Source organism: Alosa alosa, chromosome 16 (genome assembly GCF_017589495.1).
Source record: "Alosa alosa isolate M-15738 ecotype Scorff River chromosome 16, AALO_Geno_1.1, whole genome shotgun sequence".
Lineage (NCBI taxonomy): Eukaryota > Metazoa > Chordata > Actinopteri > Clupeiformes > Clupeidae > Alosa > Alosa alosa.
Window position 1 is genome coordinate 17,388,120 of NC_063204.1, and position 12,500 is coordinate 17,400,619.

The following is a 12,500-nucleotide window of genomic DNA, read 5'->3' on the forward strand; positions in this document are numbered from 1 at the left end:
TCAGGGCAGTGAAAGTAGAAGATTCTCTTTTTTTAACATTTGTAATTTTCCAATTGTTCTGTTCACACAACACCAACCAACTAACATGGAATATGATTAAAAATGATTTAGGAAAGCAAACGTTTATACTCTTTTGAAGGGGGAAACATAGACCATAGTCAAAGTCTTAAATTAATTCTGTGTAGAGTGTAAAGACTAGTATGTATAGATTATGTGAAGGTTCAAAAATATACCTAGCAATACATCAGATTCAGATATATTTGAAATGCATGCACATTTTATGACATTAACACATAAAAGTGTGCATGCACACAGAGAGAGAGAGAGAGAGAGAGAGAGAGAGATGCCTGGAATCATTGCTGCACTTCAGCAAGGTCCAGACCACTGGAAGGCCAAATTAGACCCTGCAGAGAAGGAGAGAGAGAAAGAAAGAGAGAGAGAAAGAGAGAGAGAAAGAGAGAGAGAAAGAGACTGCTGCTTTGCTACTTCACTGTTCTGTCTTTTAATGTGATCTGTCTGCCATTCCGGCCTTCCTCAACCTCAAATAATACCCGCTGCTATATATACCACACAGCTTTTCTTCGTCATGATTAAAGGTATGACCTAAATTACAGTGCCTGTGTCCTCAGTCTGAAACAGGATCGTGATGGTCATGGTTTTTGTACGGTCCAGGAATGGTGAGCTGGGACAACTGTGTTGCTAAAACAGTAACTGAAGTCCTCTCGGTTGCCTGAAATGTGCAAAGGTTTTGGCCAGAAGGAAGGCAGAGGGAGGTTTCAGGACCGCACAAGTCTCACAATCTGCCTCTTATACAGACACACACACAGACATACACACACACACACACACACACACACACGCAGGCATGCACACACACTCAGTTTGCATTTAGGCAGAGAGAGTTTGAAGGAAATTATTGTCAGAGTTTGTCAGAGTTTGCCTTTGATGTATGCTTTAGAATTATTTAGTAATTTGTTATTTCCCATGGTGCAACAATGACATTGAAGTCAAGCTCTGCAGAGACAAGGAACAGAGAATCATGGTGTAATTCTAGAAATAGATCAAGTTTGCCCCAAGACCTGAATGGTCAAAACATTGCAAATTCAGCTAGATATTTTTGGGAGCACACAGTGCAAACTCTAATGCATTTTCAGTTTACCGGTACCTTGATCTTTCCCCTTTGTCCGGCTTTAACTTGTGTTTGATATGTGCAACATGTTTTATATTTTGTTCTATGTGCGCACGCACGCACACACACACACACAACCTCACACACAGACAGTGATGGTTCCAGTGATGTTTACAGTTTCATTAACTGCTGTTTCCCCCTCATTAGGCCTGCTGAGGGAGGGACTTTTAAATGGCATTAGCAGCAGTTAAGGAGTCTGTCTGCTTGTTTTGGATGCCATACAAGGCAGTTAACTCACTGAATCTGATTTCCAGTAATGAGCTGGTGGAGCGATTCTGCAATCATCTACAACCGAACACATCTCCTCTGCACGCACAGTAATGCTAACCAATCAGCAGATAGATATTTTAAGTATCACCTATAGTTAGCCTGCCATTATTCATTTGAATATTTTGGAAAACACTCACAGGACTTATTTGGCTTGCATGCAAATAATGAAGCTTGGGGCTTTTCTATTTCAACCAATCATGGTTGACGTAATGCTTTGGTTAAGACAATTGTAGCCTGTAGAGTTGGCTCTTACGACACCTCCCTCCCCTATGCCCATGATTCTCTTGCAATTCTTCAGCAAGCTTCACTAGCAAAAGACTGTATGCAACGTTAACAGTCAGAGATTTTTCATTTCAGGTCACAAAATACACAGAAACTATAATACGCCTAGGGAAGTAAAACAGAGAAAAGCAAATCACCATTGAACATAATATTGCTTGTAATAGGCTATGGACCCTTTCAAGAGAGTTCCATTATCAGCATCATAGTTGGCCCCACAAGACTTCCTTTTTGAACATTCCATATGTTATCCATGTGTGCAGAGGAAGTAGATTGGGGCCCAAATAGAACGTTCAAGCATTGTTTTTGTTTTTATTGATGAAAGGGTCTATATGCATAATAAAATACTTACTGTCAGTCAAGGATATTTCTCTTCCTTTTTATTCCTTTCCCTCACTCTCTCACTCTTCCTCTACATATAACTTATATATATAACTTATTATGTTTTTTGTGTTATATGTTTATATGTGTTATATGTTTATTAATATATAACTTATTATGTTTTTTGTGTTATATGTTTATATGTGTTATATGTTTATTAATATATAACTTATTATGTTTTTTGTGGCTTTTTCCTTTCCTTATTGTATAATTCATCATGATCGAATAGAACCGAATAGGAAGATACAATGCAAGTTTTGTTTCATACACATGCCCCCCCCCCCCCCCCCCCCCTCGCTCGCTCTCATTCTCTCGATGTATTTCTCTCTGGCCGGCCGCCAGTGTCTGCCTTGAGTCGGCGCTTAAATGCAAACAATAACAGGTTGAGTTTCCTCTGCTGGCCTCTAATTCTGTTTACCTACGTGTCAAATTAACTTTCAGGGTCCGCTGCCCACCACTCTCACTCAGTTTGGGCCGGAAGTGCGCAGTGGTGCCCCCCCAAGATCGAATGTCGCCCCAGACAATATTGCCAGTTGCCGGGGAAATGCTATATCCAAACAGACAGAAAATGGGCTGTTTGCTTAGGATATTGCTAATGCTGTACATTTAGCCCTTAGCGCAGGAAGTGTTTGGCATGTGTGTGTGTATGTGTGTGTGTGTGTGTGTGTGTGTGTGTGTGTGTGTGTGTGTGTGTGTGTGTGTGTGTGTGTGTGTGTGTTCTTGTAGCCATAGTCAGGAAAGCCAGTCTCAGGCACCCACTTCATCTGTCATGATAAGACCATGTAGCATCTTTGGTACACAGTCTTATCCTGACTTTCACTGCCAGCTAAAAGTACCCTTTCCATGGCTGTTTTCTGTCCACTTGCCATTGTGGTTCATCATGCTGCCGCACTATCTCCTCCCATTCAGTGCAACAGGATGCAGTAGCTCTTAGTAAGCACACAGATAGCGTTGAAAGTCCCATGCAGACATCACATTACAAATGTTCCAAAGTATTCCCCATAGGAAAAACCCCAATACAGCACAGCGGAACAAAACATGCACATATACAAACAAATCCAAGATGCAAAATACTGATGTTTAGTCACAACTTTCAATGTTTAAAACTGCCCTTTGAGATTTGCTCAATACATACAAGCTGCATACATTAGATTTCAGACTCTGTGTGGATGACCTTGTCTGTCATTGAAGTGTGGTAGAAACCCAGAGAGCAGTATGGAAGTTGATCTGCCTTGACATACTACCAAGGTGTGAAAGAATCATTACACTTATAAAAGAGAAAATGGTAAAAGGAAAAAAAGAAAAAGAGAATCCCACCATCTCTCAGGGTAGGTAGCTGGACAGCAATCCCATTCCGCGGCACTGCTGCTGTGCAAAATTAAAAACGGAAAAGAATGTGAGTTCCCCTGAATAAGCGACATTCATTCATAAAGCAGGAGACAACGGCAGCCACGGAAATTTTTAAAAAACGAAACCCCAAACATGTGTTTAGCAGACTCGACCGCACACATAGACACACACACAAACACACACACACACACACACACTCACACAGAGAGAGAGAGAGAGAGAGAAAGGAAGAGAGGGAGAGCAGACAATGCGGAACAGTGAGAAGGGGAAAGTGAAGGCAGCAGCAGCAGCAGCGGCAGCGTAAGCTATAATTCCCAGCATTCCGAGGGGTTCGGCCAAGCCGCGCTGACGTCTGTCCCCCTCTGTCTGCTGTCTCTTTATGCTGTTTACCACCACAAACTTCCTCCCGCTCCACAGTGGCAGCCGGCTAAAAGCAGAGCTGAGCTAAACTGCAGAGATACACAAGCACACACGCATGTGTACTCACACACACATACACACACACACATGTACATGCAGTACACACACACATGCATGTACATACACACACACAAACAGGCACACACACACACAAAACACACACACACACACACTCACACAGACACACACACACACACACACACACACACACACACACACACATACACCCACACAAACACAAACACACAATGTACAGTACATTCACACAGACTTGCAGAGGAGAGGGAGGGAGAAACAGTGTGGGAGATGAGGATGAAAGTTCCCAGTCAGCACATTGTTACTGTAGGGCTGAAAGAAATGAGACTCCAGGAGACGAGTTACCAGACGTTACTAGACTTAGACAAGTTCCATAGAATAGATGGAGGAAGGAGAAAAAACAAGAGAATGACTGAGTCAGAGAGGAAGAGCAAAGGATAGCGAGAGAGAGAGACAGAGACGGGGGGGGGGGAGGATAGCGAGAGAGCAATAAGGACAGAGACGAGGGGGAGGATAGCGAGAGAGCAATAGGGACAGAGACGGGGGGGATGGGGGGATAGCAAGAGCAATAAGGACAGAGAGCGAGGGGGGAGGATAGCGAGAGAGCAATAGGGACAGAGACGGGTGGGGGGTAGATGAGAGGGTTGGATCCAGTGTTGTAAGTGGGTAAGTATGAGAATGAGTGTCATCTGTTGGAGCCGTACTGAAACACTTAGAGAATGCTGAGAGGCTGAAGTCTGGTGCCAATGTGCCTCGCCACTGTGACTCTGGGTCTGTGAATGAGTCTGTGTGAGTGAGTGTGAGTGTGTGTGTGTGTGTGTGTGTGTGTGTGTGTGTGTGTGTGTGTGTGTGTGTGTGTGTTTGTGTATATCAGTACACACAACATCTGCATGTATCATACACACACACAAACAGGCACACACACACACAAAACACACACACACACACACACACACAGACACATGCACACACACACACACACACACACACACACACACATACACCCACACAAACACAAACACACAATGTACAGTACATTCACACAGACTTGCAGAGGAGAGGGAGGGAGAAACAGTGTGGGAGATGAGGATGAAAGTTCCCAGTCAGCACATTGTTACTGTAGGGCTGAAAGAAATGAGACTCCAGGAGACGAGTTACCAGACGCTACTAGACTTAGACAAGTTCCATAGAATAGATGGAGGAAGGAGAAAAACAAGAGAATGACTGAGTCAGAGAGGAAGAGCAAAGGATAGCGAGAGAGAGACAGAGAGACGGTGGGGGGGAGGATAGCTTAGAGCAATAAGGACAGAGACCTAGGGGAGGATAGGATGGCAGAGCAACAGGGACAGAGACGGGGATGGGGGATAGCTTAGAGAGCAATAAGGACAGAGACGAGGGGAGGATAGCTTAGAGAGCAATAGGGACAGAGGTGGGTGGGGGGGGGTAGATGAGGGGGTTGGATCCAGTGTTGTAAAGTGGGTAAGTATGAGAATGAGTGTCATCTGTTGGTCGCACTGAAACACTTTAGAGAATGCTGAGAGGCTGAAGTCTGGTGCCAATGTGCCTCAGCCACTGTGACTCTGGGTCTGTGAATGAGTCTGTGTGAGTGAGTGAGGTGTGTGTGTGTGTGTGTGTGTGTGTGTGTGTGTGTGTGTGTGTGTGTGTTTGTGTATATCAGCCTAAACATACAATATCTGCATATATCACACACACACACACACACACACACACACACACACACACACACACACACACACACACACACACACACACACACACACACACACAGGAGGACTGTGCCAGGACATTCCTGTGGGGTTATGAGTTCAGAAGTTATTGGGTTGGGAGGAAAGAGCGTCTAATTGGGGCAGTAGCTCAGAGATCAGAGAGCTCAGCCACTCCATCTAATGAGCACATTACTGTCATATCATACTCCTCTCACAGAGACTTGCTGAGAGGGAGAGAGGGATACAGAGAAGGAGAGAGAGGAAAGGAAAGAGAGGGGGAGGAAAAGCAGGGACCAAGAGTTCTCTGTCACCTTATTTGCCTTGAAATGTCCACCAAAGAACGGGAGTTAGTTTGGGAACATTTCTTCCATGTCCAACCATAAAGACACACTGGACACACACACACACACACACATACACACACACACACACACACACACACACACACACACTGGACACACACACACACACACACACACACACACACACACACACACACACAAACTGTAGACTTCAATGAAACACAAATAGGCCCTGAGCCTTTAAAAACTCAAATGAATTTGTTTTTATGTGTGCAACTCAAAATCATTGTTGTATAGAGGACGCACCAGAAAATGGTGAAATGATGAAATGAGGAATGGCGAAGACACAGAATGAGTGAGGGAGAAGGATTGTTACAAAGAGCCAGAATGCATGTAAGAGAATGTGTGTGTGTGTGTGTGTGTGTGTGTGTGTGTGTGTGTGTGTGTGTGTGTGTGTGTGTGTGTGGTGTGTTTTCGTGTGTGTGTGTGTGTGTGTGTGTGTGAAATGAGAGAAAAAGACAGACAAAAAGATGGTGAGATGAGAAGAGAGCAGTCTGTGAAAGCAGGATGAGAGAGAAGCAGGGAGGAATCACTGACGCCCCTCAAACAACAATGCAATACCTCAGCCCTAATCCTCTGATTCAACACCCTCAATACAGGACACTCGATAGGACACACACACACACACACACACACACACACACACACACACACACACACACACCACACACACACACACACACACACACACACACACACACACAGAGAGAGAGAGAGAGAGAGAGATGTGGTGTATGCCTGTGTGTATCTGAGTGAATACACATACCGCACACATGTGCATGGCCTGCATAAAACACTTATGTAATTATCACAATTGAACTATTTCCTCTCTCTTGTCATTTTCCTATTCTATTCTTTTCTGACCTTTTTACTATGTCCTCACTTTATCACATTCACTCTTTCCGATATTTCTCTTTCTCTCTCTCTCTCTCTCTGCACTGATGTCATTTTATGACTATTCCTCATTACCTTTTAATCTCAAATTCTGTGTGTGTGTGTGTGTGTGTGTGTGTGTGTGTGTGTGTGTGTTGTGTGTGTGTGTGTGTGTGTGTGTGTGTGTGTGTGTGTGTGTGTGTGTGTGTGTGTGTTTCACTCATGCTTGTTTTTATGGCCTCATTTACATATTAGTAATCTTGTGTGCTGTGTTTGAGGAAAGGAAATGACATTTAATGGGAGTCATGTTATTTTATGAAAATGTGATTCATCAGGGGCACACACACACACACACACACACACACACACACACACACACACACACACACACAAGGTTCCTGTCACTGGGGATGACGTCCAGATTTATGCCCAGTCTGGGAGAACATTTTTTTGCCTGGCAGCTTTTAACTGGTGCCTGGAACAAGACTGTAAAAAGAGGTAAAAGTTGCCCCTGCTCAGTGTAAGCTGCCCGCGCCAAGACGCCTGCCACTCCCCAGCCAACAAGATCTCACCCAGCCAGAGGCTCTGCTACTGCAGACGGCGAGCCAGCCAGGATGCAGCTTCCCTGGGTGGAACTCACATCCCTCTCCCCCTCAGCGATGTGTGTGGCACGGTCCACAACAACACATCCAAACGCAGCCAAGATTACCAGGCTCAATGAAAGAGGGATAGAGACATGGAGAGAGAGAGATGGAGAAATAGAGAGACATTCAAATTTGTGTCCAGCAGCTATTTCTCACTGAATACAGTACTTTCCAAACCATTACATTTGATATTTTGGATATTTGTATGTTGAGGGGAGGAGACTGCTAGAGGAGAGGAAAGGGGGAGAGAGAGGAAGGAGAGCAAGAGAGGAGAGAGGAAAGGGGAGAGAGAGAGAAGAGAGCATAAGAGGAGAGAGGAAAGGGGGGAGAGAAGAGAGGAAAGGAAAGATAAACAGAGCCAAAGTGTGTGATCGAAGTGGTTATGAAGACCACAAATAAGACAACAGGGGAAATAGTTATCCCCGCTGACTTTGTGTTCTGTTTCCTTCTGAGCAGAAAGCCTATTGTCATTCAATAAGCATTAGAGATTTATGCTATAATCTCTCCAGAGCTGTGGCGAGTATGTCCTTTTTGTGGTTTTATAGTGAACAATAGGAAAAAGACACAGACAAGAAGATAAGCTACACCTGAGATACTAGCTGCGTACTATGGCTGTAGATGCCCATGCAAACAGACACTGGCACAGGTGGGCAGACTCAGACCCAGGACCAGCCTATGCTGACACATGACCATAATAATTAGGCCTGCACAGTGTCACCATTATCTGTAACTGTATCTGTTCAACCCACAACATTATCTGTATTTGTATTCGGATATAAAACCAGAAGTGGACATGGCTTATCCTGGAAATCGGGCAAATATTGTATTTTTGTAACCTAATATTATTGGGAATGCAATTGTTGTGTCGCTTGAGAACATTGTTGAGAACACTGAGAGCATTGTTTGTGTACACAGTTTGAGTTTACTAAAAAAAAAGGTTTTGAACAACTCACCTTAGCAGTTGGTTTTTCTGTTCACTACCATCTTGCCAAAACCTTTCTACTGTGTACACAAACAATGTTCTCAATGCTCGAGTTCAATGCTCGAGTGTGTAGAGACCCTGGTGATACTTTGAGCAAAGTTTCATGTTGTGTAGGGCCTTTTTAGTGTTTTAAAAATAGCTATTTTGATGTGATCATAGTATGATCACATCAAAATAGCAGTGCCCCATGCAATCCCATTTAAAAGGCTATTTGACCCGAAAACGATTATATGGTCAATCTTAAAAGTTAATTAATTAACTAATTATGCTTTTACACATGCTTATGCTTTTACACAAAAAGACCCTAGGTTGCATTTTGGCGAGAGTTACGCTTTAAACGCTCATATCAGCTCACACCATGACCCAGCATGCAGTGGGTTTCACGAGACCCTGACGAATGTGATTACATGCTGAGAACGCATGGTACTGTATATCACAGGGACAGCATGTGATCAACACACACCAAGATAATGCCTTTTGCACTGAGGGCCTGTGTGTGTGTGTGTGTGTGTGTGTGTGTGTGTGTGTGTGTGTGTGTGTGTGTGTGTGTGTGAGAGAGAGAGCGTTTGCATGAGAGAGAGAATATTATACTGTAAGTCTGTTATACTGCATTCAATCTACAAATGTGTAGAGAATATCCATCAAACATGAAAAAATGAAATAAAGGCCCCTCATTATGTTATAGACACAAAACAACTGTGTGTGTGTGTGTGTGTGTGTCTGTGTGCATATGTGTGGGTTTGTGTAGAGAAAAAATGAGAGAGAGAGACAGGGGAGGTGGAGGGGGAGAGACTTGGTATATGTTTTCTGTTAGTTTTACTGTTATATTCTGCCTGTGTAAACAGGAAGTGAGCTGTTCGGGAAAACCATTGAGCTTTCTCATTAACTGACACTATGGCAACTGGAAATTCCCGTTAGTCCCCTGAGTCTGTGTCTCAACAGAAATCTCAACAGACACTACTGTACCTGTGTGTGTGTGCCAGTGTGTGTGTGTGTGTGTGTGTGTGTGTGTGTGTGTGTGTGTGTGTGTGTGTGTGTGTGTGTGTGTGTGTTTGTGTGTGTGTGTGTGTGTGTGTGTGTGTGTGTGTGTGTGTGTGTGTGTGTGTGTGTACGTGTGCCTGAGAGAAAGAAAGAGAGTGAGAGCCTGTTGCTTTCCCTTGTCTGTCTGGTACGTCCAGTGTTGCTCTTCAATTGTGCTGTGTTGCATTGTGCAGAGCAGTTTTGTCCATGTAAAGTTCCGTGAGGCAGAGAGCTCTGGGACTGTGGGATTGGGTCTGCTCCATGTGACTGTTCCCACTTCCTGCGTGATCCTGCAGCGGCCCTCTACACCATCCATCCCCACACCAGCACACTCCACTCAGATGGGACCAGCTGCAAAACACATCCCGAGACCATGCCACAAACACATCCCGAGACCATGCCACAAATAAACCTCACGCACACACAAGCACAACCACACATACACACACACACACAAACACACACACACACACACACACACACACACACACACACACACACACACACACACAAGCACAACCACACATACACACACACACAAAACACACACACACACACACACACACACACACACACACACACACACAAGCACAACCACACCCACACACACACACACAAAACACACACACACACACACACACACACACACACACACACACACACACACACATACAGAGACACAGAGAAAGGGAGAGAGGGAGAGAGGAAGGGTGCAAGAAACATACACATTTAACTGCAGTGTTTATGTTCGGAAACCTCACGTTTTCCATAAATCTTTGTAGAAATGTGAACCCCTACCAAAAATGGAACAAAGAAAAGACAAGAAAATACAAGCATGTTTTTCCCGATTCACATTTATACTCTGGTTTGTCAGTTTCTTCCTCTCTCTCTCTCACTTCCTCTTTTTAGCAGGGTGTCTCACCCTTCTGATGACCTTTGACCTTTTAGGTGCTAGAATGATGGGAGGACAGATGAGGCAGAAAATGGCTCACGCTATCAGAGGGGGGTGGGCAGGGAGAGGGAGAGGTGCACAGGGCCACTTCCCCGGGACCATGGAGGTCAGGCCTAATGCTGCTTAATGACTGGAACAGCCTGATCACTCCCACTCACACATACTGACACACTCACCCCCCTACCCTCTGTCTCAGACACACACACACACACATACAGAGACACACACACGCACACAGAGACACAGAAAGACACACACACACACACACATACACACACTCACACACACACACACACACACACAGACACACACACAGATACCGAAAGACATGCACACACACACACACACACACACACAGACACAGAGACACAGAAAGACACGCACACACACACACACACACACACTCACACACACACGTATATATGCATACCTGCATTCGCTCACTCCCAACCCTATACACAAACACATGGCCAAACTCAGAAATCCATCCATGCTTGCAATCTCCACCACTCATATGAATACATCTTTTCCCACTATCCACACATAGTCTCAAACCTCCACTCATACACACTTACTCACTCACACACACACACACACACACACACACACACATACGCACACACATATTCTCTAAATAGATACCAGATGACCTGTGCACTGCAGAAGGAGCTCTTTGACTGGGCCAGGCTCCTTGGCTGTCTAAGGAGGTGGCGAGACAGAAACAGACCCGGGGCCACTCTTCCACATCCTGCCGGACATCAACACCGACCTCCGCTGCCACCACCACCACCACCACCACCACCACCACCACCAACACCACCACCACCAACACAGATAAGAAGCCTTTTAGATGCATGCCAAGTGGAAGGGCTCCTTCTAATATTCCTTGAAATGCTGCACTGTGGACTTCCACCAAAAGAAACATGACTGGGTATATCCCTCATTCTCATTGAGTAAACTTGTTTTACTTTCTAAAGTCTACCAACAGAATATTTTATTTGGATCATAATGGTAAATGCAGTCTCAGACCTTAAATCCCTGTTGAGTTGTATTCTTATGTAAGAATTTATTTGTAATGGACATGTACAGTAGTGGATTTAGATAGAAACCAAATGCTGAACCAACTACCGAATTTAGAGATCAGGGGCCGTATTGTCAAATAATTTTACAGTAAGGCTAAAAGTAGCTCCTAACCGGCGAATTTAGGAGAAACTCCTAAAAATAATGGGCATGTCACTCGTAAGTTTAGGACTCCTAATTTCTTTGACTAAGAGTAATTCACGAAGCATTTTAGCCCTAAAAATAGCAACTAAGTCTGGGACAGCTTAAAAGAAGTCGAGAGGACTCCTAACCTATTCACAAACCGTTTTTTGTGGCATTTCACGTCGCAATGTTTTGAAATGCATACTGTATGCGGCTACAGGAGCTTCCAATCGTGAGGGAACAATTGTGCATTGTAGGCATAACTAAGGAATGCAATAACGCCACCAACAACCAAAAGAACAATGTAAAAATGCAAACTAAATGTTTCACTGTGAATCTAATTAAAGTGTTCTTCTCTTTGCAAACGTAGGCGTAGGTATATGGTGACAAATTAATTTAAAAATGTTGCAAAGATACTGCATCAATCCGTATGTTTCATTAGGCTACTAGGCTATTTGTTTAGCCTTACTTTTTATTCATTTAGGCTATTTATTCAGTTATTCATCATCTTCCGTCCTTCGCACTACTTGTGTAGCGCACGCATTCTCCTGTCACCTGTCACTCATCATCGTAGGGGAGGTGTTTGGAATCATTCCCGCGTTACAATCATCAGCCAATCAAGGTGGTCACTTCAGTCAAGCTTGTGCATGAGTAATACCATCATAGCAACGAAGACTCACTCTTAGTTTAGGAGCTGTCATTTTTCCTTACTAAGAGTAGGTCTGAAAGTCTTTGTGGATACCTTTTAAGAGAAAAATCCTAGCTAAAATCTTTTAGTACGATTTAGGAGTACTCCTAGTGGTAAGATAAAA